Raw genomic sequence first — 26,549 nt, forward strand, 5'->3', positions numbered from 1 at the left:
TGGTCTGGTTCAGATCTTAACCGAAGCTTCATGCTCAGGCCCACTGGTGGAGGAAGAGTAGTGCGGGGGAGCACACCTCCCTGAGCAGTGCGATCCCGGTAGGGTGCCATTGCAGCTGCCCCCCCACCCGCGCTGGGCTCCATGCCCCTGCAGGCAGAGTGCCCTGCCCCCAGGACGTGTGCCACACCTCTGTGGGCGGTGCACCCCACCCCCCAGGATGTGCGCCAGCCCTGCCTCCCCCGCTCTCTGCCCCCCAGTGCTGGAGCACAAAGCTCCGCCACTGCTCACGTCTATGAGAAAAATGTCTATTGTGAAGCATTTAGATCCCTCAACTGAAGCTCTTAGAATGAGGTCTGTTTCTCGATTACATGAAACAGAAGCGTTGCCCCCAGTGGTGGAGAAATTTTCAACTGACCAATAAAGAAGAATGAATAGGATCCCTGTATTTTCTTTGCTGACACTTATTTCTCTGTCATGAATACTACTGTGTGTTTTGTATATGGGATATGTGTTTTGATTTACTTGTGTGAATTAAGCAGCAGGGGTTGGTGGGGTGACAACACTCTCCTAACCTCCTCTTGATCATATCGCTGCTGCTTACTGGGAGGCAGTGGCATAGCGTGGGGGGTGCAGGGGGGCCGGCCGCACCGGGCGCAACATCTGGGGTTAGGGCAAATCCACGGGTTAGGGGGCGCAAATCCACGGGTTAGGGGGCGCAAATTACTTGCCTTGCCCCGGGCGCTGACAACCCACGCTACGCCACTGCTGGGAGGCTGAGGGGCAAGATGGTGGTGAGGTTGCTGAAATGCAAGCACACCAGAGGAGCCAATCCAGTGCTTCCACAGGAGTGTTTGCATCATGCCCAACCCACAGCTACCTCCCCACTCTCCCTCTAGCTTCCTGTAAGTAGCAGTGATATGATTGGCTGGACATCAGGTGAGCGCCACTGCCCCGCCATGCCACCCGCTGCTGGAATTAAATGTTTATCGTTTCTGGTACAAACTCTTTCTGCACATTTAGCAATGTAAGGTTTTTATAAAACATGCCTGTTGTGTGTTTCTATGACTGACTCAGTTGTTTGTAATCTATATATTGGCAGAAACATGAAAGAAGGCTGTTTCTGTGGTGCTCCCCCCACACCTCTGGAAGGCCTTGTGTGTTGACATCTGGAAATCTACCACAATCCAGTATTTCCACAAGGTTGAAACAGGCAATGTTGTTCTGCTGTGGGGATCTTTTTACCAATGATCTTATTAATTCTGTGATAGAGAAGTTGTTACTCCAATGATAGAGAAGTTGTTACTCCAATGATTGTTATTATACTGGGACCAGTAACAGAGGAAGGAAAATAGAAAGGATGTCTGGGGGGATGGGATGTCAGCTTTTAAATTTATATTGAATTTGTATTAATTTGGTGACAATTTGTTAAAAATTATGGAAAATCAATAAAAATAATTGACAAAAAGAGAAGTTGTTATTCAGTTGTTGGGAATCTTTGTGAAGCTATTTTGTTACAGTTTTTGTACTCTTGTACATGTAAGCCACTTTAAAGTCATTTTTATTCAGAAAGGCAGCATATAAATGCCACACACACACACACACACACACACACACACAAATTTATTTTAGAGAAAATAGATGCAATATCATCCTTGTTCCCAAAGATGTAGCATTCTTGCTGAATGTATTCTTATTTCGGTATCTTATCACCTTGTTTGTTTGTTTACATTTATGAATCACTTCCCACAAAATATCTTGAAATGATTTCATAGTAAAAACATGAGCAAACAAAAAGTAAAAACAATTAAAAAACAATTCCACATATAAAAACAATTCCATATATACAAATGATTAAAAAACAATTTCGTATGTAAAAACAATTTCAAATCCAATACAGGGACAGACTGAACCTAGAAATCTAAAATGTATGTTCATGAACTTATTGAGATTATTGTACTCTGTGCCACCTGCTGCCCTAATAATTTTTACCTTATGCCGTATTGATTGTTGCCTATATCTCACAGAGGATATTAAGAGAAAAGATGAAAGCAGGAGTCAGATTCAGTCTCATTTTCAGCTTGATTCATTCTTGTGACAGAGGTAACGTCTCTGTTCCGAGTTAGATTTTCTTCTCTCAACTCAGCGTTTTGAAGTTAGTGACAAACAAGATTAGGCTTTGGCACACCTGTGCCTGCACTCTGCAGCATCCCCCCTATCTCTTGGAAAAGAAAGCGCTCGCTTTTATAAGGACAGAGTTCACTGGAAAAGCTAGTTAGCTAATAAAAATCCCATTTTTGCTTATGATGCTGGAATGAATAAACATGAAAGACGCTAGGATCAAAGGTAGGAAACTTAAATATGATGTACGATCCAGAGTCATGTTTGTGGAAACATTGTTTGGAAATACTGACATAAAAATGGGGAAAATATATAACCTGCAAGCTAAATAATTCACTGATAAGAAACTGATGTTCAAAGAACCTTCTTTAACTTAACTTGCAGACTCATGAAAATTCAGTATATAAATACGAGGGCCAATGCCGAGAGATTTTAGGGCAAAAACACCTTTCCTCATCTTGACTTTTCTTCTGTTTGGAATAGCAAGAACCATTTGAAATGTTTCTTTCCCACCACTATTGTATTTTTGTCTATGCTGTGCTCTTATATAATGTTCTCTGTCGTATTAATATTCTGCTTAAACTTCATGTTGCCTTCATGTATGAAAATTTCTCCCAAAAGGGTTGAAATGGGACAGTATGTTTTGAATTCAACACATGGCCCTCAATACTTTTCATCAGCACTGAATCACGCCTGCCTCACAAGTTTGTGTACGGGCCAAATCCACAAAAGCAGTTGGGAAGTAGGGCAGCAGATGTGCAATGTTAGTCCTCCTTTAGGTTCTCCTACCAGAAACCTCTGCCATGGATTTGAGAGAATTGCTGAGGAGAGGGAGCAAGCACACCCCTTTTCAGCTCTGATGATATCAAGGAGACTTGAGCAATTGGAGTTCAGAGGATGAGTGTAGCGTCTTTACACACTGAGTTTCCTTTGGCTTTGGGTGCAGGAAACTCATTCACAACCCCAGGGCCGGATTTAGGTTTGATGAGGCCCTAAGCTACTGAAGGTAATGGGGCCTCTTATATGTCCCGCTGTCCTTTGTCAAAAACAAATTGTCGCTGTTTTTTTGTGTTGAATATATGCTATATGGTAATTGATGTCCCTAGTAGGTATCTAAAGCCATTTGCCCATGTTGCCATGCAACCAGTCCATGCAGAATGTAGGCACACTATATATAGAAAGGAGCAAACCAGTGATATTTTAGGGAATAGGTTAGCAGGCTTACTTACATTATAGGTACCTACACAACACAAAACACTGTTGCTGTATGTAGGTTTTATTTTATCTGTTTTTTATCTTATATTTTGGAAATGTACATCCAATTTTTATTCTTTAAATTTTTTTGGGCCTCCCAAGAGAGTGGGGCCCTAAGCTATAGCTTGTTTAGCTTATACGTAAATCTGGCACTGCAGAACCCTCTGCTTCCCTGTAGCCACTGTCAGCCCCTGTGCTCAGTCTAGGACGCTTCTCGAGTGCAAGGCCTCAGTGCTAATGGCTCTCGCTGGAGCTGTCTTTGTGGAGTTGTGCCTGTTTTGAGATAACTCATGCAGTTTCCCTCCTCAAATTGGGTGGCTTTGGGTGGACAGGAAGAGTGGCAGCGGTGGCATTTCCCTCTGCAGTTGTCTTTATAGAGTCAGGCTAGGTGAGATCTGCCACCGCCCCTCTTCTTAAGATGGGCAGTACCTGGCACAACTGGGGATTCAATACCTGCTCTCTGTGGTATTGTGGGTCCCCCACTTGCTTAATTCAAAACACATGTCCTTGTGTGTAGTCCCCCCCCCCATTTCTTCTGGGCTTTTATGTAAGAGTGTAGATCAGGCATAGGCAAACTCTGGCCCTCCAGATGTTTGGGACTACAGTTCCCATCATCCCTAGCTAACAGGACCAGTGTTCAGGGATGATAGGAATTGTAATCCCAAACATCTGGAGGGCCGGAGTGTAGATGCTGAAATCAAGGGTCCTATGCATTTGCCTATATAAATCTGGACTGAAAGAGTTTAAAGTATAATTGCAAATAGATTGTGTGAATATCTAGATTAAAATCTTCCTTGGTTTCCCACCTGCAATATCTAATAAAATGTAGGGCTCTCTAAAAGTTTTTGGCACACCAAATTGCAACTCGACTGGCACCGATCAGATTCCATTAGCGCCAAAGAAAACTTTTCATTTCAAGGATCACAAAACATTCATAAATGAGCTGGACATGGTCACAAATTGGTTTTCGGTTATGATCAAACTTTCCTGATGTTAGAATTTCTAATGCTTCTCAAATTAAATTTCTATGCATAATGTTCTTCTGAACTTTTCAAACATTCACAATAATTGCATTTGGCAACTGCCTCTTTGAAAAGGGGTTATATTACTTTTTGAAAATGGCCAAGTTTAAAAAAGATGCAAGATTTTTTTACTGAAGCAAGTAATGTTTCTGTGTGAGATCACGTTACTTTAGGATCCAGGCATTTTCAGATCCCCGTTTGTGATGTCTAATCCCCCCCCCCCATCTTGAGTACAGTGGTACCTCGGGTTAAGAACTTAATTTGTTCTGGAGGTCCATTCTTAACCTGAAACTGTTCTTAACCTGAGGTACCACTTTAGCTAATGGGGCCTCCCGCTGCTGTGTGATTTCTGTTCTCATCCTGAAGCAAAGTTCTTAACCCAAGGTACTATTTCTGGGTTAGCGGAGTCTGTAACCTGAAGCGCCTGTAACCCGAGGTACCACTGTATATTGTTTTTAGCCAATCTTTATGGAAATGTAAGGCATAATCATTTTTTGTACGGGGGTGGAGGAGAAGGAAACACACCCCTAGGACTCATTGGCCCAAACAGTTTCTATCCACATACTGGATCCATTTAATCTCTATGAGTTTCTGATTTGCATAAAAGCTGTCAACATAAAAACAAAACATATTGCCTCTATTACTGCTGTCACTGCAAAAGCATCTTGCCAAAATAATACATTCTGCCAGTATTGCTGCACATGACGCCTAAGCAAAATAGGCAAAAATAACTAGCTGAGACATTCTGCTTTCTCTAGTTTCCTTCCTTTATTTCTGGTGTTAGTCTGAAGAAATTAATAATCCAGAAACTGAGCATGGATGATTTATGAAGAGGCGGTTGGCACATTCTGCTGGTGGTGGAGTTAGTTAGTTGCTGGCTCTTAAGTTTCTTAGGAGCAGAGTAATGTGACTTCACTGATTTCAAAAAGTGGCAAGCTGTTATTCCTTCCTTCCTTCCTTCCTTCCTTCCTTAGAAAAACGAATGACCACATAAAACAAACAAACAAACAAACAAACCTCTAAGCACTGTTCATGATAAAATTATCAATAAAACACAAGATCAGCAAAACTATTAAAAATTATAAATAACTAAATTATTATCTCTGGATAGGCTTGCAGAAATGAAACAATGTACTGTATAAGACAATATAAAGGTAAAGGTAACCCTGACCGTTAGGTCCAGTTGCCGATGACTCTGGGGTTGCAGCGCTCATCTCGCTTTACTGGCCGAGGGAGCCGGCATTTATCCACAGACAGCTTCCGGGTCACGTGGCCAGGATGACTAAGCCGCTTCTGGAGAACCATAGCAGCGCACAGAAATGCTGTTTACCTTCCTGCCGGAGTGGTACCTATTTATCTACTTGCACTTGACGTGCTTTTGAACTGCTAGGTGGGCAGGAGCTGGGACCAAACAACGGGAGCTCACCCCATCGTGGGGATTCGAACTGCCGACCTTCTGATCGGCAAGCCCTAGGCTCTGTGGTTTAGACCACAGCGCCACCTATGTCCCTTATAAGACAATATACTGAAGGCCTAATAGCATTAGGCAGGGAATTCCAAAGCCACACTAAAATATCGACTCTGCACAAATGTGGAACAAAAATTATACGGGGCTTGAAAAAAGTGCAAGTTCTGCATATCAGAGTGGTTGAACAGCTACAAATGGGGCAAATCAATGTCTCAAATCAACTGGTCCCAAGCCATGAAGGGCTTTATATTCCAAGAGTAAAACATTGAACTTGGCTCAGTAACCCATCAGCAGTCAGTGCAAAATTCTGCATATGGGTGTAATATGCTGATAGGATCTCACTCCTGCTTGCAATTATGCAGCCATATTCTGCACTAGCTGCAGTTTCTACAGTACTTACGACTGGACCATGGGGTTGGTCCTGTAGGATGGCAGCAAACCATAATCTGTCAATCTGATTTCCGCAAAACGAGACTGAGATCTCTCAAAAAACCACATTCCTGTTAGGATTCATCAATTCCTAACTTGTTCTTGCACCATACATTTTTGGCCCATCTGTAAGTTGTTGTTGTACTAAGGCACATGTGGACAACCCACAGCCCACCTGTGATCTTGGGAGGCCTTCAGTGCCCAACCTACTCCTCTTCCGCTGATGGTGGAGCCTGTTAGTGTTGAGGGAGTAAGACTGTGTTTGGAGGGTGTCCACACACATGCCTTCCCCCCCAACACAACTGGAGCTATATATTCAGGATACAAATTATGCAAATAAATAGAAGTGTTTCAGACATCAAATACAATTAGAAGATTCCTATCCTGAAGCATTACAACCTAAAGAACACAGGAAGGCAAAGGGAGAACAATAAGAAATGGGAGGGGGAGGTTTGTGGATGTTACACACAACACTCAAGGACAGTAGGAGGTTTGGAGCTGTTGGTGGAGTGCGATCAAACAGAGCAGAATGCTTGGTTTGACAGTGGGTCTGAAGTCTGCAGAACAAGGGGCACGAAGGCCAAGAAGGTGGTGGAGAGGACAGCGGCTTGAGTTTCACATGCTGGTTTGATTTAAACATCCAGATCTTTGGCTGAAGGTCTTTTGTACATAATGGACTAGAAATGCAACAGGCAGGATAAAATGGAGAACATGGGTGTCCTTATGCTTAGCATTCTGAGATGGTTATCCATTTAAACATGAAACAAACCACGCCATTGGTTCCCAAGTAATTTCTAAGGGTTGTTTTGATTTTATTGTGAGCAAAGGATAAGCACAAGGCAAAATATGAACTGTTGTTATCACTACTTATTAATATTCCTTCAATTGCAAATCAGGTTGTGCATTTCAGTGGGAGATACTTTTGTCCATAAAATGCATTATTTCATTCATTCATTCAATACATTACATGGTTCTCTTCCTCCCTATTTCATCCTTAACAAACTAAAGTTCCCAGACTTATCTGACAGAAGCCATGACACAAAGTGTTTCTCAAAGGGCAACTTGAAAGTAGCCTATGGTATGTCTTTAGCCTGGCATATGTCTCAGGGCTGATACAAAGTTAAAGGAGGAGGATTGCCTATTGCCCAGAGCTAAGTGGAGGAAGTGAGTGAGAATAAAAAAGGAAGAAGAGCAGAGAAAGCCGGAAGCAGAGACGATATGAGAGGGGCCTGAGATTGACAGAGAAGTGACAAAGAACAGAGGACGCGAGAGGAAGCAGCACGAGAGGAGGCTTGGAACAGTCAGGGCACACACACAAAAGGCAGTCACCAGTGCTGACCACACCTTGCCCACCATTGTGTCTGTGACCCACTGGTGCACTGGTGCCTCTCAACTGTGCCTGTCTGGCCTCCACTGTTGGCAGTCAAGAACTGTCTTCCTCCTCCTCCTGTCTCATGAATCTCCCTCAGCTCCCTGGCTTGAGCTAGCTTGAGAATACTGGTCCAGGCTCCCTCCTCTTTCCCAACAGCTAACTGGGCTGCTCATCCCAAAGTGGAAGGCATTGAGAGCCAGAGAGCTAGGAGGGGCTGACTGGGCTTGGGCAAGAATGAGTTGGGAGGAGGGCAGCCATTTTAAGATTTTGCATGGGCACTCATGCATACATGTACAATGCATACAGATGCAAAATTAACTTTTTGTTTGCTATTTGCGGTTTAAATGTTCATTTAGAGTGTGTGTGTGTACGTATATATATAAAAAACTGTTCCCCCCTTTTGACAGCTGGCCGTCCTCTGGCAGCTGGCTCAGATGCCCCCAAGCCAACAATCCTATTTACAGTTCCTGTCATAAATGCCTACGGAAACTGCCTATATAATAAACCAAAAAAAACCTCTGAGTTTATTGAATGTACATTTAAATGTTTGACTGTTGAAAGACAGAAAGTTATGTGAATGAGTACATATGAAGAATGGCCTAGAAGCAAAGCGTTGGAGCTTTTTAATTTCAGGCCCTCGTGATGCATAAATACACCGTTAAAAACCTAATAAACCTACCTTCTCTTATAAATTCCACAATATAGTAATTCTTCTAGTGCCTAAAGTTGTCTTTTCAAAGCGCAGTTCATGGCTGCAGCCACAACATATTTTCCAAAGGTTAGCTTTCCAATTATAATCCAAAATTTGAAGTCCATATTTCTCCCCGTCCTCCATTATACTCCTTGTTAAAACCACATTCTGCTAATTTCATAAAGATACCATTTAGCTGAGGTAGGTGGCATTCTGGGCAGAGTAACAGGCACCTTAATGTCAGCAGTTATGCAGTCACTGAAACTACTGATTTCCTATCATGTGACAAATAAATCTTTCCCATCCTCACATTATATGAAAGTGGAACCAGAATTCAGACAGTAAGTAGGAAAGGATGGCAATTTTTATATGCAATTTATACACTTCAGCTTGATCTTCGGTGACTTCTTAATGTCTGAAAGAAATATAGTCCCCTCATTCAGCTTGATCTTCGGTGACTTCTTAATGTCTGAAAGAAATATAGTCCCCTCATTCTTCAAATGGAGAAGTCCTGATAATCATTTGGATTTAAAGCAGAACGGACTCCCTGAGGCAGGGGTGCCATGTCACCCTCAGGATTGTGGGTGCCCGCTGCCACAACACGGCAGTTGCGGCAGCCGGCAGTTCCTCTTCTTCCTTCTCTCCACAGCCAGTGGGGCACCCTTTTCCATGGGGGACTCTGCCTCCACATCCAAGCCCCCCACCTGGAAAGGGTATCTTGCTGGCTGCAGATGGTGGAGCAAAACTGCTTCTCTCTTAGAGGCAGCCCAGCTGCTGCCTGCTGTCTTTTCTCACTGACTTTTTGGGTGCCTGGGCCCCACAAATATATTATTATGGGTGCTCAAGCACCCACGGCCCCCTGGAGTTGGCTCCTATGCCCTGAGGTATTCAGCTAGCTGCCAGTCTGTTTTATTTACTTATTTTTAAAAGATGCATAAACCACTAACATTATAAAATATCAGAGTGGTGTATAGCAAACCAGAAATAATGATAAACTATACATCAAAAATAATGCAATTAATATAACAGTAAAGCAGATTATTATTATTATTATTTACACCTATTTATTACACTTGCACATTAAATGCGAAATAATAAATTAGTTTTAAAACAAAAATCAAATTTATAGTGACTTATAAGATGCTCAGTGGACATCAATTAAAATTTATTTATTTATTTATTTAAATAATATTTATTAAATTTTGTTTGACAATAAATATATTTCAGATATCATCATTTCATAAACATCCTTGGACTTCCTCACGCCTCTTGTTCCTACTCTCTAGACTCATAAGTTTTACCAGCAAATTATTAACTTAATTTAGTTTATCTAATTAAAATTTCCCAATATTCAAATCTCAAATTTAATCTTTTAGATTTCTTTTGTCAAAGGTTAATTATAGGATACCATTTATCCACAATTTATCTTATTTTTCAGTTACATTGACTTTTATACATAAAGGTTATTAATTTGTTAGAGCCTTGATGTTACAGATCTTACATTTTTCTTAACATTCATACAGTTTACAATGCTTTTGCAGATAGTCTTTAAACTTCTTCCAGTTCTCCTCCTCCAATTCTTCTCCCTGGTCTCAGATTCTGCCAGTCATCTCATCCAGTTCCATATAGTCCATCAGTTGCATCTGCCATTCTTCCAGTGTGGGCAAGTCTTGAGTTTTCCAGCCTTTAGCAATAAGTATCCTTGCTGCTGTTGTAGCATACATAAAAAAGGTTCGGTCCTTCTTTTGCACACTCTGGCTGACAATGCCGAGGAGGAAGGCCTCTGGTTTCTTAAGAAAGGTATACTTAAATACCTTTTTCAGCTCGTTATATATCATTTCCCAGAAAGCCTTCACTCTAGGGCACGTCCACCAGAGGTGAAAGAATGTTCCTTCAGCCTCTTTACACTTCCAACATTTATTATTATCAGGCAAATGATATATCTTTGCAAGCTTGACTGGGGTCATGTACCACCTGTATATCATTTTCATAATGTTTTCTTTCAAGGTATTACATGCCGTAAATTTCATACCGGTGGTCCATAACTTTTCCCAGTCAGCAAACATGATGTTGTACCCTATGTCCTGTGCCCATTTTATCATAGCTCATTTGACCGTTTCATCCTGTGTATTCCATTTTAGCAGCAAGTTATACATTCTTGAAAGTATCTCATCAATTAAAATTTATATGAGAAAGGCTTGGGTAGATAAAAAGGTCTTAAGCATGGATCTGAAAGAGTAGATTGTTGGAGCACGTCTTATCTCAGATAGTCATCAGTTCCACATTAAAGAGGCTACAACACTGAGAGTCCCACATTTAGTGGCAAGTGTTGGTCACAGTGCTCTATATTAGTATTAGTGCTTTATTGCCCCTCTCTCCATTACTTTATTTTATATAACAATACACAGTTACATGCCCTTCTTCAAATCAATAGGAATTCACATTAACACATAATTCTATGGTGAGCTATAGCCTTGAAACTGTATGATATATTTATGCTTGAGATTCTTGCCAGCTGCACTGAACAAGGGAGTAATGCATATTTAGTATATAAAGCCCCTAACAACTTAGCACCAGTCTACCTATGAGATTGCATTATCCCACATGTGCCCATTGATTGACAGACCTGGCACTACTACAGGTGCCACATAATACCCATTCCCCGTTTGTCAGAATGCGGTCATTTTGTGTGGCAGCTCCAGCACTTTGGGACACTCTACCTAATTAATAATAATAATAATAATAATAATAATAATAATAATAATAATATATTTATACCCCACCCATCTGACTGGGCCCTCCCATCCACCCTGGGTGGCTTCCAACAAAAGATTAAAAATACATTAAAACATCAGTCATTAAAAACTTCCCTAAACAGGGCTGCCTTCAGATGTCTTCTAAACGTCAGATAGTTGTTTATTTCTTTTTCCACAGGGCAGGCGCCACTACCGAGAAGGCCCTCTGCCTGGTTGATAATAAGCAGATGCCTTCACTGTACTTTTTCCAGCACCTGCCACAAACATTTTTGTTCAGACAAGCCTACTCAGATGCTTAAGAAGTTGAGGTAATTTTAATCTGCTTTAGTATTTTAACTTTTGTATGTTTTAAAGGACAGTTGTAAAATTCTATTGATTTTATTGTTTTATCTTCTTATAAACCACCTTGAGGTCTTTTGCAATCAAGCAGTGTATAAACAGGCTGAAAGAGGGGACTTTAGGTAGTCTGGCATTGAAGCTAGCTATACTGTTATTGCAGCTTTCTTAGTCAAAGGTCCAATTCTAAAGCATCTACTATTTGAAGTGAAGATTGACAAGCTAGTGTCATAGCCTCCTGGGATGGAGTGCAAGATAGTGGCAAGATTGACACCAAATTTCTGGCACCCAGTGCAGAAACTTCATGCTTCCTTAATATGCTGCAAAGCTCCAACTCCACCCAGTGAGTTGCTGTATGATTAATTCTAGGAAATAACAGTCCAAACTGTACAATAAAGTTCTAGATTGAGCTTACTTTTCAACAGATACTAACCATTAACTTAAAAGGTCAAGTGGAAGAAGATTTAAATTACTAAGCACTTTCTGCATCAATGATATTCAAACTTCTTGAGCACCACCCCACTGGACAGAAGAGAATAATTTTCTTAAGAACATATTCATTCCCACAACATCTCAACCCTAGTGGTAAATCACTTTGTACTTTCTTTTCCATCTATGTAGCCATACTACTGATTATAAGCAACGCTTGCACGTTACCCAAGACAGGGAAAGGTGTTCATGGTAGGCTTACAGAAAGGAGAATGTTGGAAGATTCAGAACAGATAAAAGAAAGTACTTCTTTACATAGGGCAAAGTTATACTAGGGAACTTACTCTCACAAGAGGCTGTGGTGGGCACCAATTTGAATGTCATGAAAAGAGGATTCAACAACATGGAGGACAAGGTCAACGGTGGCTACTAGATACAATGTCTATGTTCTATGCAGCCTGGACTGCTCTGTTGTTCAGAGTGTGGTGATAATGCCAAGGTTGCGGGTTTGGTACTTGTGTGGGACAACTGCATATTTCTGCTTTGCAGGGGGTTGGACAAGATGATCCTCAGGGTCCCTTCCAACTCTGCAACTCTATGATTCCGTGAAATGTCTACCTCCACAGTCAGAGACAGTATACTTCTGAATGCTGAGAATCACAGGAGTGCTGCAGGCATCTAGTTAAAATGGAATGCTGTACCAGATGGGGATTGGCTTAATTCAACAGGTTCTCCTTATGTTCTGATTGTCAGCAGGTTTTTTTTCTTTCTTTAGCTAATTAGATTTCTATAAAGTCTAATCTCTATGTGATATTTGTAAAGAAAACGATTAGAGGAATATATATAAAGGAGAAAGAAATGATATTATACCATACAATATTATACAATCTGTATTAAAAAGAATGTTTATATTACAGTATAATGAGAAGGATGGGAAGGATTGTGTAGATGAACACTTATATTGTGTAAATAATGTTGTCTTGTCTTGTCTTTTCTTCTTTTGATTTTTTTACTTCATATCTTTTTTATTTATTTATTTATTTATTTATAAATTTTCTATTTGCTACCTAATTTTCTTTTTCTTCATATGTAAAGAGATAGTACATGTTTGTATAGATATGTAAATTTGTAATCAATAAAGAATAGTATTTTAAAAAATAATAATCTCTATAGAGCACAAATGTTTTTTAAAAAGTTACAAAAATAGTGTTTTAATCAGGAATTATTGTTCTATCGTAAAAGTTATAAGATAATTGCCTCAAGTTCCTTTATGAGAACCATATGGTTCAGCAGACACAGACTACAAAACCCATGGTGCAGTGTGAATATGCAAAGACATCTATATGTCTTCATTAATACTAAATTTAGGAAGTATAACAACATAATGTGGTGTGGATGAGAGCCACTGAAGCAATGAATGCTTCTCTTCCCATTCTGTAAGTGGAATTCAGATGCTACAGCCTTGGCTAAAATCAGTTGTCACTACAGTGGTACCTCAGGTTAAGTACTTAATTCGTTCCGGAGGTCCGTTCTTAACCTGAAACTGTTCTTAACCTGAAGCACCACTTTAGCTAATGGGGCCTCCCATTGCTGCGCAATTTCTGTTCTCATTCTGAAGCAAAGTTCTTAACCCAAGGTACTATTTCTGGGTTAGTGGAGTCTGTAACCTGAAGCGTCTGCAACCTGAAGAATATGTAACCCAAGGTACCACTGTACAATCAAATTACAGCAAAATGACATTTAAATGCTTGCAACACCATCCTCATGGAGTCCATGCGAGATCAGTTTCCTGCTAACCTGAAAAGCTAAACAAACAGTGGACTATTGGGAGGGGACTGTTTCAAATGGCAGAGGCATGTGGGTGAACTAGTGTAGAGGAAAAAGTGACAAAAGAGTGTTGAAAAGCGGGGTTAAATAAAAACTTCTCCCCAGAAGGGTGAACTCTAGGTGAACAAAAGGATAAAGCCCCAAGAGCAGCTGTGAAGACAAACTTTGTGAGCAAAATGGAACGGAGGCTTACCTCCTTTTGTAGAGCTGACAGTTTATAAGTTAATTGTTTCCCCCCAGAAATTTTAACACCTATACTGGTTTTAAGGCACCTCTGTCAACGAATAGGTCCATATGAGCAAACACAGGTGTAAATGTGGGGGCAGGAATAGCCTGAAAATCATGGGAGATAATTAGAATTGTAACCTCTCTTCCTAGTTGGACTCTTCCATCCAAGATGTTCGGGCTTTCTGTTGAGTCTCTCTAATTCTGTTGAAGAGGGGTCGCTTCACCATCTGTTGGTTGTGTAAATATCAACTCAAGTCACACTAGTCTGTCTCCTTCCCTCTGGCCTGCTGTGTCAGCATCGCACACATGAGATAACAGAGAAAATGAAACAACAGCTGTGCTATTTAGTTGTGAATGGAACCATTTTGGAGATAATTATTTTACTTCTTCTATAGATATGCTAATAGGAACAGAGGTGGCTAACCCTTGGGGGGGGCCCTCAGATGTTTTGGATGCCAGCTCCCATCAGCCCCAGTCAGTGAGGTCAGTGATCAGGGATGATGGGAGTTGTAGTCCAGCAGACCTGCTGGGTATAACATTGACCTTACCGTTTTAAATGTAAGAAACCGCTTTTAAAATGAGGGGGTGGGGAAAACCCTTTTCAGACGACTAGGTTGTATGTGTAAATAACGTGCATGAATGTTATATAAGAGGCCAGATTCAAAACCTGACATGGACATCGTGATAAAGAGCTAGAGATGCCCAGGCCAGTTCTGGCTTTTGAAGCCTCAGTCGTAATAAATGCAGCCATGACACATAAAAGCAAAATAAAGCAGAGAAGGAGGAGAAGAGTGGAACATAAGTCATTTAAAAGAATAATAATTTAAAGTGGCTTTTCTAGCTGTTTTCTGTGCAAACGCACTAGGAAAGAACTTTCATACAGCGCCATTATTGATGATAAGCATGAAAAACACTATATGAGTTAACAAAAAAACCCTCACAAATCACAACTCTTATTTTGCTTGAACTTACCATTTTAAGTGTCTTACCATTTTACCCAAAATTCATAAAATTAATAACAGTCTAAATCTGAGGACCCTTTGAGGCACAAGGTCAAATGGCTCTCCTTAACCCCCACACCACCACTACCCGGAATGCTCTTGAATATTAGCCAGAAATATTAGAAAAAATATCATGCAGGGTAAGAGATCACTTTTGAGCAATAAGCTAGTCTCATTGCAAACATCAGATAAACACCAAATTTCAAAGAGGGATGTGCTTTTAGTATTGCTGTCGTTAATGTTGTGCCCTGTAAACATTTCAAGAATGTGCCACTACCAGCAGCCTGTCAGTAATGCTCCTCCGTCGCATAATCACCAATTGTTCTTTCTGCAACTGAAATGGTACAAACTGTACTACTTTCCTTTCTAGCCCTGTCTTTGTCACACTATCTGAAAACAGAGACACATTTCTGAGTTTAAAAAACAATCAAAATATAAAAATTTTGTTTACCTTCATAGCTGTTTGAGAGAACACACAGGAACATCTATGGCTTTTTGTATGTGTGCTTAAGAGACCACAATGACAGCATTTCAGTTGTGCATCTGCAGGATTCTCTCTGTTTTTCCCCTCCTTCTAAGGACAGAAGCCTATTCAGTGCACCAATATCACAGGTTAAGAAACTCTCATTCGCTCAGTACAATGGTTGGCCAATCTTTGTTCCTTAACTCTGTACTTAATAGTGCTTTTGTTGTTGTTACTGAACTGAGAAAAGCAAGGCTTGATGTCCTTCACAGTGCATGGCAATGTACTATGCTGGGGTCAAAGAGAGGTTCATGTTATTACTACATAAAACATATATATAGATTTCTGACATTTTTCATATCGTGCCTCATTATTTAATCTATAGGAGAATATTTTGGTACATTTATGGAAGAAACAGAAGACATTTCTTTTGCTTAAATGTATTTTCTGGGGGGACCGGGACCCTTCCTACATAAATAGGCTCTTCAGTCATTCTGAGAGCCAATGCACACATTAAGGCTATTAGGTAGAGGCTGTCACTTTCAATCATTCCACTTATTGGCTGGTTCCCCACGCCAAACAATTTGTGTGCTGCAGCTCATAAAACCGATTGGCTGTTTCCTTATGATGTGGACAAAGTGGCCAGTTTTTCATTCTAAACTACTCCACAGAAGTGACACTGAAGTAGCACAATATCTCTCGGCAGAATTTGGCTGCTTTTAAAAACAGCAACAGCACCAAAAGTTGCTGCCTAAGAACTTGTGACATGTCAGATATTTTCAAATTTATTTTTAATGATGCTGCAATCCGTATGTGGAAATTCTGAGAGCTTTCTCTATCATTTATTTATTTATTCATTTATTCATTTATTTAAACCCACATTATTCAGGCAAAGTCATTCTGCAGGCATGGAAAATCAATTCATTCCAGGGATTTATGATTGCTCCATATTTCGTCTTCTGAACCTTTTTGATCATTTTATTTCTTTTATGATGATTATGGTTCTGCTTTGATTATATTAGCTATCTTAGGCACTGTTTTACATGTCTGAGTTAGTCCTACTGGGCTCAATGGGACTTAGTATGTGGGTGCAGGATTGCAGCCTCAGGACCTATAAGAAGAGGCTGAAAGGAATAACCACGGATAGCTAGTTTCCATGTTTCTGCTTCTGTAACGAAGGACCAGCAGATTGCTCCAATAAGATCGAGTAATTTGAAAACCTAAGGCTTATTTTTTCAGGGTATCACAAATTAAAATGGGGTGTGTGTGTGAGCGAACACACTTATATTTGATTAGCCTTTCCTAAAACAACACTTCAGTTCCTGTGTATCGCAACCCTGAATTTAATGAAACTTTTGTGTTTATGCTTGAATGTCATCTGCATGCATGCTAGAAGATCAAGCACTTTCAAGTACTTTGGGAAAGCGAGTGTTAGTGTTTATTTTTTATTTTAATATTTACAGTCAGGGTCGTAGATTAAAACAAAATGTCCACAGACCGTACCACATTTTTAAAAGTCAGGCATTGCTGAACTGGCTTTCAAGTCACAAACATATGGACCTGCCTTTTCCCCAGTCTTCTTTCACAGAGAGCAGCAGGAAATTCTAGCATTACATGAGTGGAATTTAAAATGTTGCTAATGTACTTAACAATTCTCTTATCCCAAGAAGTATGACGGTGCTTTATAAAAATGTGATTACAACAATTCAGCAGATGGTAGACACTAAGGGTGAGTTCTACAGAAAATGAGCCATCTTTGTAGTGAATTAATAATGGTTTAGAACTTTCTCATAAATAGATGTTGATAAACTTGAAACCCATTTGTAAAATGTCAGCTTTGCCAGACGATTTCCTGAAACCCCAAAGCAAAGCAACGATAAACACCTTCAGTTAGTTCAGCCTAATCTACTCCTTCTTCTTTTTTTAAGTCCTTAAAAGGATTACTGTAATGTTTCAAGCTTGAAAAAAGCAGTCTGGCCGTTTCATTTGCACTGTGCATGTTGGGTTTCCCTTTTTCTGACAGCCATTCCTTACCACTTGATGGAATTATGTGTTTTCATACTTCAGTGTAACAAACTTCCAAATAATTTATATTTAACTTTATGCTCAACTTGGGATTTCTCATTGACCTTATGTCATAGAGTTATTTCACACCAGTGAGTGGAAAATGTATTAATCTGGTCAGGTGAAACAACAATTGAAAACCCTTTAGGAACGGCTTCGCAGCTAGTTTAGCAACACAGGCTGAATTAATCAATTAAAATAAATGAATATGAGGAGGTCATACACGCCAAGTGTCCCTATTTTTCATGGACAGTCCCGGAATTACAAAAGCCATCCCGCCTTCTGATTTGATCCTGGAATGTCCCTGTTTCCCCCACCAGTGCTGCTGTCACTAAGCTTGGGGAGGAGGGACAGCCAGCGCTTGTTCTGAGGGGCAGCGGCAGCAGCGGCGGCTGTGAGGAAGCAACCTATTGCCTCTCTGTGGCTTCTCCATGACCGCCACTGCTGGCTTCCTCCCTTGGACAGCTCATAGTGGCTGCTGGGGAGCGGGTGAAGAGGAGAGGCTACCACCAACAAGCCCCAGCCTCATGTGACACACTGGCCCTGAGGTAAGGTTACCAGATTTTTTTCAATGATTCCGGGGGACACTTTTCAAATTCAAAGGATTTTGTATGGGGTAAAGGTAAAGGTACCCCTGCCCATACGGGCCAGTCTTGCCAGACTCTAGGGTTGTGCGCTCATCTCACTCTAGAGGCCGGGAGCCAGCGCTGTCCGCAGACACTTCCGGGTCACGTGGCCAGCGTGACGAAGCTGCATCTGGCGAGCCAGCGCAGCACACGGAACGCCGTTTACCTTCCCGCTGGTAAGCGGTCCCTATTTATCCACTTGCACCCGGGGGTGCTTTCGAACTGCTAGGTTGGCAGGCACTGGGACGGAACGACGGGAGCTCACCCCGCCGTGGGGATTCGAACCGCCGACCATGCGATCGGCAAGTCCTAGGCGCTGAGGTTTTACCCACAGCACCACCCGCGTTTGTATGGGGACTGAGCTGTAAATCCGGGGACTGTCCCCGGGAAACAGGGATGTTTGGTAACCTTACCCTGAGGTGCAGGCAGAGGGCAGGGTCACCCTGGATGGGAAGAAAGGGGGAGAAGAGAAGAGAAGAGAAGAGAAGAAGGAGTCTTGGTTTTTTTAAAAAATGTTTTGTGCATCCATGTCTAATCTTGCCCCTTTCTAAAACTGATTTCCTTTTTGTAAATCTACCAAAGGATAAAATCAAATCAGGATTAAGGGGTTTTCTGAGGGCAGAGGAGGGTTTGTGTACTGTGTCCCATTGGAGTAGTGGTGGTGGAAATGTGCTGCGGGAAGGGGGGAGGGACAAAAACGAGGGGTCAGCTGGGTGGGAGTGAGAAATGTCCCTATTTTCATCTGAGGAATGTTGGCAGATATGGAAGGTTATGTTGCTATTTTTGTCATTGGGTTGTGTTACAGTATTGCTGTAGGGACTGGACTGAAGAGGAATGATGGAGACCACCCCCCACTCCTCCTGAACCTTTCCCAGAGGAGGGGGACAGTATAGATTTACAATGGTGGTTTGCAGAAGGTTATGACTTTGACACAGAAGAAGGACAGAGCTGGGAGATAATGGAAGAGGAGGAGGGGGAAGTAGCAGAGCCAGAACAGCTGGCTGACATGTTATCATTAGAAAGCATTCCCGACCCCCCTTCTCCTAGAACCAGGAGGGCTGTGAAAGTGGGAGAGCAGAAAGCAAACAGACAAAGGGCCTTATGCAGCCATCATGTAGGGGGTGGAGCTGCTGACGACTGAGAGTAAAAGGGGGAAGGAGATTACTCGGAACTATGCCATTGCTGCAGTGTAGAGGAACTTTTCACAGCCTCTCTCTGTGAATATTGAATAAAAGACTTGGTAAGAATTCTTCTTGTTATCTACTCCTTGGCTCCCCACTGGGGGAGGGATCAGATTCCCTGAAGCCTGACAATTTCCCTGAAGCTTCTGCAGCCAATCAGAAGCCACGCCTTGGTTTTCGAACGGTTTCGGGAGTCGAACAGACTCCCGGAATGGATTAAGTTCAAGAACCGATAACCACTGTATCAAAGATCTGTTTTACGTCTGTTGAGCTTTAGCTCTCCCAGTTTTCCAAACTCTTTCCACATTCTTCACTGATGGAATGTATAATATACCTGATCAGTTGCTTAGTCAAATGATCAGGGAATAATGGAGATCTGAGGCTGCTGTCAAAATCTGGTAGAAAATGAAAGGAGCTTGGGTTCAGCAGAGGGTTTTATGAATGAAAGTGAGGCAAAAGTGCCTTTGTGCATATTCCTCTTCCAACCTCCCTCAATCCACTTCCTAGTTGTTCTGCAGGTACCTCAACAATATGTCCTTCGGACCAAACCATTGTTTGTACCCAAAGGCCCAATACCATTGAAATTAGTGGAACAAGTTAATTATAACCCACTTCCATGTTTTCTGCACTAGGACAACTTACTTCATCACAGGCTGCATTGATTATTCCAGAATTGTAAGGGTGGGAAGCATGCCGTAGGCATTTCAAAAGTTAGCTTTTCACAAAAAAAAAAGTAATCTTGAAAAAAGCCATCATTTGCAAAGAAAGACAGAAAGAAAGAAAGAAAGAAAGAAAGAAAGAAAGAAAGAAAGAAAGAAAAGAGCTTGTATTTTACTATAGCAGGTTTTATAGTATAATTGAAGTTGCTGCGTTAAAATATGGATCTTGTTTTCCTTTAGAATCTTTACAGCCACTTGGATTATCTTACGTTCCTTGTTTCCCATGTTGTCCCATGAGACAGTGTTGATACAGCATGGTTTTATTTTGGAAGGCTATTAAAACATAACGTTAAGTATTGCACCACAGTATTTTAATAGTAACCCCCTATTAAAATTCTTTCAGATCCATTAAAATGGTTCATGCATGCAATTACCATTAACACAGAATGATAGGGTGACTGTGGTAAGCCAGAATGTGTAGAACCTTACAAGAACCCATTTACAGAAGCCAAAGCTGTAGCCTGGGCTGTTTATTGCCAGCGGTGTCAAATGATTGGTGAGTCCAAATGCTTGCTGTTTTCCCTCACCCACCCACCTTGATTAATGTTTAGTATGGAGGGCATCTTCAGAATACAGGCTCCTTGATCTTTTCATAGCAGCTAGTAGCAGCAGGGCATGAGAAATTACAGCACTATAACCCCCTCTCCCCACCCAAAGGCAGATGTTTGACTTTCTGCCCAGCTTCACTAAATAGAGAAGCTTAAGAGAGAGTGTAAAAATACATTTCCTCCTGAAAATAGGTCACAATGACCTCGCTCAAGAAATACACACACAATTTCTATACCATTTAAAATTCTTTAAAAGCCTATGGGACAGATTTCAGTAAGTTGTTGTGCTAGTGGACTTTCCTCCCTGCTTTTCCCCTGCACCCTCTCATGCCCTCCCCAAATCTGCTGGAAAAATATCAGTGCCTGGGAGAGGGGACACCATTCCATCTGGTAGCAGAAATGTTTGCCCTGAGGGAATGATCTCCTTGAATTCAACCCTATATTCTTCTACCCTCTTCAGTCACGTTGAAGTGTACTTAATGATCAGGGAGCTAGACAAAGTGTGCATTATTTTCTCTTACTCTTGGCACTTCACATATTCAGATAGCAATGTCACAGAAAGGCTGTGCCATGCATTCTCCTAAACCTCTAGACCAGCCTAAACATCCTTAGGCTTGAACCATATAAATCAGGGGTGGGGAAGCAGTGACCCTCCAGAGATGGCTGGCCTTCAGCTCCCAACAGTTTGAGGCCCCATGATCTATGGCATGGAAGTGTGCCATAGTCCAAGAATGTCTGGGAAGGCCACAGCTTCCCCACCCCTGAGGCAGACAGTTAACAGACCAAGAAATTAGTTTTTATCCTCCCCTACATTTGGGCAAGTCAACTTGAGCAAAGGCTAGAGCTGAGTGATAAATCCTGGCCTTCCATGCAGAAGGTCCCGGGTTCAGTCTTGCCACCTTCAGTTAAAAGGATCCAACAGCAGGAATGAAAGACTTTGGCCTGAGTGAGACCATGAAGAACTGCTAGCAATCTAATAATTCTGGACCAGGTAGCCAAATAGCCTAACCTGGTGTAAAGCCAGTTTCCTCTTGGGGAGTGCGGGCATGCAATACAAATTTCCTCAGGAAATCTGAAAAGGAAAGAAACTGCAGAATGCCAACGTCCCACAACCTTAGCCCTGTTCTGATTGGACAATTGTTGAACGTAGGGAAGTGCAGGATAACAGGCTCAACCCTTCTACCTGCACATATTCACTGAACACTTGAAGGGATTCCTAGATGACACAGAGAGCCCTGTCTATATGATCAGGATCTTGATCATGTGCTGAGCATACACTAGGCACAGGGTTTCCATTCAGATGTTCAATGAATGTACATAAGGGATTAATCCTGTTGCCCCTCCCGCATTTGTGGAGTGCTGTCCCCATGGAGATTCACCTGGTGCCTTTATTATATATATTTTAGGCACCAGTCGAAAACGTTCCTCTTCAACCTGGCCTTTGGCTGATGAATATCCTATAGCCTTTTAAATGTGTCTGTGGGAAGGGGGGTTATTTTGATGTTGCCTTAACTATTTACTTGTGTGCATTTGGTTTAATTATTTACTTGTATTTTATTCTGTAAACCACTCTGGGATGTCTTGATGAAGGGCGGTATATACATTTAATAAATAATAATGATGATTTCCATTCATTCATTGTGTTATCTGAATGCCTGATTCAGATGTTTGTCCACATACTATATTTCCTTTACAGGTGTACTAAAGTGGAGTTCTGCCTAATTAGATTCATGCACTTTGAAAGTGCCTGCTAGTAGTATGTTTGGGTTTGGCTGCATTTAATGAATATTTCCTCTTTCAAAGACTTCATTGGGAATCACAGAGCATAGTTGTTTTATATAGTCAAGGCTCTTGCCCCGGGAGACCCAAGTTTTAATCTAGCATTGATGGCCTTGGCTGCAAATACATTCCCCCTGGACATTTGCCATATTGCACCACTAAAGAGCTTGGCGCGAACAAGTAGCCTTTGCATAAGCAAGGCCACTAACATCCCTGGAATAGTGTTGAATTTGTGGGTATGGAAAGCTTTCAAAGCATAGCAACTCCTTACATGCAGCAGACTTGATTTTTACATCACTAATAATGGTAAATCTAGCATAATATAGGCACTGAGTTTTCAGCCGAATGTGTAAATATGGCATGGTCACCACACTATTTTAACTGATTATTAACTTCCTACGTAATGAATTCAGCACTGAATCTTGCCAAACATCTGTGGCCATTCTGTGTCTCTAATAAACACCCTTAGCTGATATAAATAGAAACAGAGTTCATTACAAATAGGAGTTTATCTAGCTAGGAAAGATCATCTGCATGGGAAGTTTACACTAAACTCTATGAAGTCTTATGGCTGGAATAGCTTTGGAGGAGCATGATGCCCCCGACTAACAACCCAGGTTGCTATGTGACTGGTGTGACTGGTGTGTTACTTGCAGTCTGATTGGGCACCCAACATCACAGTCAAAACACAACGGAGGCAAGACAGGTCTCGCTCATCTCTGGAAGGAACAAACGCGCCGTTGAAAACAGCATCACAATCATAAACATGTTTTCTTACAAAACATTTCCTTCTATTGTCATTCAAAGTATTCCTTTGTAAATATATTCCAAGCTTAAATGTTCATTTTTTAAAATATACACCCTGGTGCATTTTTTAAAAAAAGTTGAGTAGTCTTGCCAACAAAGCTCCGTATAGTTAAAGCTATGGTTTTCCCAGTAGTGATGTAGGCTGATGAAGGCTGATCGCTGAAGAATAGATGCTTTTGAATTATGGTGCTGGAGGAGACTCTTGAGAGTCCCATGGACTGCAAGAAGATCAAACCTATCCATTCTTAAGGAAATCAGCCCTGAGTGCTCACTGGAAGGACAGATTGTGAAGCTGAGACTCCAATTCTTTGGCCACCTCATGAGAAGAGAAGACTCCCTGGAAAAGACCCTGATATTGGGAAAGATGGAGGGCACAAGGAGAAGGGGACAACAGAGGATGAGATGGTTGGAGAAGCAGGGAATGCTTAGCTGCTTTATGACACAAACATTAGTCCAGGAGATGTGGATCAGATCAATTCCTATCAGAATAATAAATTCCTTAAGCATCCCCAGCCGAAATGCTCCCCACATATTGAAAAATGTGTGAGTGTGGTTGTGGGGTGTGCAGCAGACCTGCCTCACCACCATCCATGCATTTAGGGTGCATCAGACTGGGATCTATGTGTGTATTATTGTTATTTTATTTATTTCATTTATGAACTCGTTCTGTAATGAAGTTATCTTGAAGCTATTTCAGAGTACAATAAAAATGCATCTAAAACAATTGCAATTATACAAACAGTTGAAACAATTACATATATATATATATAGAGAGAGAGAGAGAATTACATAAATAGAACCAATTTCATATCCAGTGCCGATATCTCCATTAAAAAGGCTTGTTGCAAAAGGAAGGTCTTTAATGGATACCGAGAAGACCCTAGATACAGCACTGGTGAGCTGTGTATCAAGAGGATGTTCCAAAAGGTAGGTGCCTGGATTTTGTCAGTGTGTGTAACAGAGCTCTTGATGAGATGGGCTGAAGGGCACAGGGGGGTTATATTGGATGAGGCAGTCTTTTAGGTGATCACATAGGTTCCTCCGTGTAAGAGGAAATTCCCTGTTACCTACTGGATGCTTCCAGGATAGTTGCAGAAGTCTATGAGGCTACTCTGGAGCCAACCTGGCAGGGAAGGGAAGGTGATCTATTTTAAGTGCCTTCATCTAGGCTGAGAGGTTTATTAATCTTCATGCTATAAAACTAGCATGGCAAGTTTCTTGGTGGACGATCAAGAGATGTTCTCTCCCCCCCCCCCCGGCAGCATGTTCCTTTCCACAGAGACCAGTTCAATTGCTAGATTAACTGGAAGCTACTAGTTTAATAATAATAATAATAATAATAATAATAATAATAATAATACTTTGTTATTTTTTTAAAATAATATTTATTCAAATTTTAAAGGTTACAAAGAGAAAAAAGTAAAAGAAAAAAAGAAAAAAGAAAAAAACAGAAAAATACAAACAATTAAACAAATCAAACCTTTACATAACTTTCTTTCCTTTGCTTGTTTCCTTGACCTCCTCACACCTCCCTTTTTTGTATTCTAGTTCAATTAGATATTTCAGCAAATCCTTTCCAGCTTTGTTTTTATCCTAATAATTTATCTTAATATACTGTAATTTTACATTCTCATCTTTCACCAATTAACAATCCATTTTTACTTAATCCTTTATATCATTTCTGCTAAAGCCACATTACTTCATTCCAACATCCTTCTAACATTCCTTAATTTTACAATGTTTCTGCAGATAAACTTTAAATTTCTTCCAATCTTCTTCCACCAACTCTTCACCTTGGTCTCGGATTCTGCCAGTCATTTCCGCCAGTTCCATATAGTCCATCAGCTTCATCTGCCATTCTTCCCGGGAGGGTAGATCTTGTGTCTTCCTATCCTTCTAATAATACTTTGTTATTTATATCCCGCCCACCTGGCTGGGTTTCCCCAGCCACTCTGAGCGGCTCCCAACAAAATATTAAAAACATGACAAAACAGCAAGCATTAAAAGCTTCCCTAAACAGGGCTTCCTTCAGATGTCTTCTAAAAGTCAGATAGTTGTTTATTTCCTTGACATCTGATGGGAGGGCGTTCCACAGGGTGGGTGCCACTACCGAGAAGCCCTCTGCCTGGTTCCCTGTAACCACACTTCTCACAGTGAGGGAACCACCAGAAGGTCCTTGGAGCTGGACCTTAGTGTCCAGGCTGAACGATGGGGGTGGAGACGCTCCTTCAGGTATACAGGGCAGAGGCCGTTTAGGGCTTTAAAGGTCAGCACTAACACTTTGAATTGTGCTCAGAAATGTATTGGGAGCCAATGTAGGTCTTTCAGGGCTCATGTTACATGGTCTCGGCGGTCACTCCTTTCAATATACAGTATTGATATCATATGCTCATTTTTATCTTGATGATAACATTTTGATATAGCAACACAGGCGAAAACCCAGATAAAGTTATGCTAGGGTCTTTTCAATCTGAAGTTGAGATGGTGATTCTTCCTCCATATCTAAATGGTTTTCTTTCATCCCAAAGAAGAAGAAATCAGTTCATAAAGTAGACCTTAAGTCGTTCTGGAGGTCTGTTCTTAACCTGAAACTGTTCTTAACCTGAAGCACCACTTTAGCTAATGGGGCCTCCTGCTGCTGCTGCGCCACCAGAGCATGATTTCTGTTCTCATCCTGAAGCAAAGTTCTTAACCCAAGGTACTATTTCTGGGTTAGCGGTGTCTGTAACCTAAAGCATCTGTAACCCAAGGTACTACTGTATTGTGTTTCAGTGCAAAAAAAAGCAGTCTACATTAGCAATGGAGACCAAGCAAAGTAGTTAAGTGAAGGTTACCCTGAGGCACCCTTTACTTACATGCTGACAAGCCAGGCATACATTCTTACTTTCACATTTTATATTTATATATAACTTTAAAGGTGCAGCAGTCTTGACAGTTCCCTCATTGAATGGCACACATGGGTAATCCTATACATAAACTGAGATTTATATGCCTGTCTTCATGCTCTTCTCTCAACAACGAAGCTTCATTTATTATAACCCAGGAATTAGAAATACCATAAATGCTTACATAGTTTCCTTGAGCTTAGTTCATAGGTGTGAAAATAAAGTTCCTTTGGTTAGGTGACCAGCATGTAATGTAAAACAAAACAAAACACAGAACTTTTCACACCTAATTTTCTTTTTACCCAGAATAATCACAATAGGACCAACCATGGCTTTCTGGTCATGATTGTGATCATTACCACTACATCAGAAAGATTTACTGTACTTAAAAAAGAGAAATGTATATTTTATTTTTTTTAAAAAAAGGTGTGCTCTATTCATTCCCTTCCATGCACACACACAGTTTTCTTTTCTTTTCTTTTTTAAAAATAATATTTATTAAAGTTTTAAAGGTTACAAAAAGAAAAAAGAGAAAACACCAAGTTA

The sequence above is a fragment of the Podarcis erhardii genome (assembly GCF_964252035.2).
Source record: "Podarcis erhardii genome assembly, chromosome: 2".
Lineage (NCBI taxonomy): Eukaryota > Metazoa > Chordata > Lepidosauria > Squamata > Lacertidae > Podarcis > Podarcis erhardii.